This window comes from Giraffa tippelskirchi, chromosome 11, assembly GCF_054371585.1.
Source record: "Giraffa tippelskirchi isolate mGirTip1 chromosome 11, T2T-mGirTip1v1.2.pri, whole genome shotgun sequence".
Classification (NCBI taxonomy): domain Eukaryota; kingdom Metazoa; phylum Chordata; class Mammalia; order Artiodactyla; family Giraffidae; genus Giraffa; species Giraffa tippelskirchi.
This window is the reverse complement of record NC_137285.1, coordinates 59,792,564-59,795,307: the sequence shown is the minus strand read 5'-3', so window position 1 is coordinate 59,795,307 and position 2,744 is coordinate 59,792,564. Positions and strand designations below refer to the sequence as shown.

Genomic DNA, 2,744 nt, shown 5'->3' with positions numbered 1-2,744 from the left:
GCTGAAGCTGAAACTTCAATACTTTGGCAACCTGATGAAAATAACTGACTCCTTAGAAAAGACCCTGATGCTGGGAGTGATTGAAGATGGGAGGAGAAGGGGACGACAGAGGATGAGATGGTTGGATGGCATCACTGACTCAATGGACATGAGTTTCAGTAAGCTCTGGGAGTTGGTGATGGACAGGGAGGCCTGGTGTGCTGCAGTCCGTGAGGTTGCAAAGAGTTGGACATGACTGAGCGACTGAACTGAACTGAACTTTGAAGGTTTACATTTGCTATTTTTCCTTTGGAATTTCAGAAGTAAACTTGAAATCTCAGGTTAACCTTTAGAACAGGAGTTCTATGGATTGAAATCAGAATTTGAGGGAGTCTATGAACTTGGAGAGGAAAAAAATATGCCCTTCATATATCTAATTCTAATTACCCTTCAATTATGAATGTAGATGACAAACCACAGTGGTGTTGTTTCTCCTGTTACTTCATTATCGAGAAAATCTACAGATATTTTCACATCTATAGCTATTGCAGATTTGCAAAATATCACCCATATTCATCGTTATTTCTGAATTAGAAAGATCACATGGACCGCAGTCTTCATGTTTAGAGATACTGTGCAGTGTTGCTCGCCAGCTATTCATCAACTTTATACTTTCATCAAACAAATAATGTAGTCCTAGACCCGTATCCCAGACAGTTATTCTGCTTTACAAGATTAGCTACCTACAATTGTTTGTTGATCAATATGAAGAGTTAGTTCTTAAATGTTTGCAAAACTAGACAGTTTAAATAAGAATTCTTAACTCTCTGTAAGGCAGCAAGGCCTTTTGAACAGAGTGCATTAATTCTCTTGTCACCTTAATGTATACTCTTGGAAATCTTGCTGTCAGTGCTGGAGTGGATGCTTTACCTCAGGAAGATGAGATGCAAAAGTCTCTGTCAATTTCTTTCAGAAGACAAATTTGCAAACATCTGGAAACAGTTCAGAAAGTTCTACCAGTTATTTTATATTGATGACATCAAAATTGAACCATGAACTCTTACTCTTTTTTCTTTTTGCTATAAAGTATATTAAGATGATGAGCTAGCCAAAGGGGAATTCATCAGTCTTAGGTTAAAAAAAAAAAAAAAAGACTCCAGTTGGAGTTTAATTCAAAAAACCTTGGAGAGTTCAGGTGTTCCTCAACAGAAACTATTCTTGTCTTGTAAAGTAGCTATAAAAGCTTTAATCCATTCACAAGGATTTACATTTACAAATCAGCAGTCTCAATGTCTGTAACAATAACAAAAAATTGACATAAGTTGTTTATACAACAAGACATGCCTATAGCTTTTTCAAAGACCTCTCCAGAGATTAATGTTCTTATTCAATCTAGCTACAACAGACTTCCCACTGATAAGTGTTTACAGATAAATGTATTCTTAATTTGTTTATATTTTAATGTATTTTTGAACTTAATACACTAATAAAACCACATAGTATTATATTACACATTTGTTTTTCAAAGCTGTTTTGACAGCTACGTCTCAGTGTGATTGGTTTCTCTTGTAAATCTGTGTATTTTATCTTTTTGCATTAAAAAATATCATTCTGAAAGAGATCCCTAGCTTGATCAGTTTGCCTCTAGAGTGCCAACAGGGCCCATGATACCCCTATAGGGTTAAGAATACTGGCTTTGGGGAATTTCCTGGAAGTCCAGTGGTTAGGACTCAGCACTTTCACTGCTGAGGGCCCAGGTTCAATTCCTGGTCAGGGAACTAAGATCCCACAGGCTGCTCAGGGCAGGAAAAAAAAAAAAAAAATCAGTTCCTGTTGTCTATGGCTTGATAATTTCTGAGAGAAAAAATGGGACTCCTTGTCCAGGCCCATGATCATGGACCATCAAGTTTCCCTGAACTTGTTCCTAAGTAGAGTCCACAGGATTCTAATAAATAACTTAATTTAACAAAACAAAACACTGGCTTTGGAGCTGCATCTCAAGGTAGAAACTTCTAGGAGACATAGTAGGCATAATATCATTTATTCACTGTGCAGAACTATAAGGTCTTGCATATGGTTGGAAAGGACTGACTTTCCATACTGAACAGACTCATATATGCATTATGTCAGCAAATGATTAGAAATGATAAGCACCACAGAGAAATACAGGTAAGTTTCTAAGGATGGTCAGAAGAAAGATTGTTATCAGGAATAGCAGGGAACACATGGAAAAAGTGGTATTCCTGCTGGTTTGGATGGAATTGGTAAAATCTGAATATTTCAAGTGGGGATATTCATGCTAAATTTGTCCATAGGCCATCCAGACCAGAGACCTCAGAGCCACCCTTGAATTCTCCTCCTACACCTGCATCTGTGATCAAGTCTTGTCCCTTAGGTCTCTTTGCTAGTCTTATTTCCATTCCTCTTATTTATCCCCTAGGATATTGCCTGGCTTCATGCTTATTACCAGAATTACTGGAATAGCCTCCTGCCTGGACCTCCATCTCCTTTCTCAATTCCCTTCCACACAAGTTATCCTAACTACAGTGAAAATAATATATTATTTATTTGCAGCAGTAAATTAAAGAAATGTTCAAGTTTCAGTATTTTATATATGTAACATTAAGCCCCCCATTAAAATGTGGAATATTCACATACAACATGTACGTTAACATTGACGAGAATGCATTGGAACTGTAGTTATCAATCAATCTTGGCAACACATATAATCATCATTTATGGATCTATGAAAAGGTCCTGATGCA

At 37.0% G+C, this 2,744-nt stretch overlaps 1 non-coding gene across 1 annotated transcript; it reads left to right on the top strand.

Moving 5' to 3' along the window:
- The first annotated feature begins 1,684 nt into the window (after positions 1–1,684).
- On the top strand, positions 1,685–1,757 carry TRNAE-UUC (transfer RNA glutamic acid (anticodon UUC)). The gene has a single exon. It is a non-coding gene; the product is annotated as a tRNA-Glu (tRNA).
- The last annotated feature ends 987 nt before the right edge of the window (positions 1,758–2,744 follow it).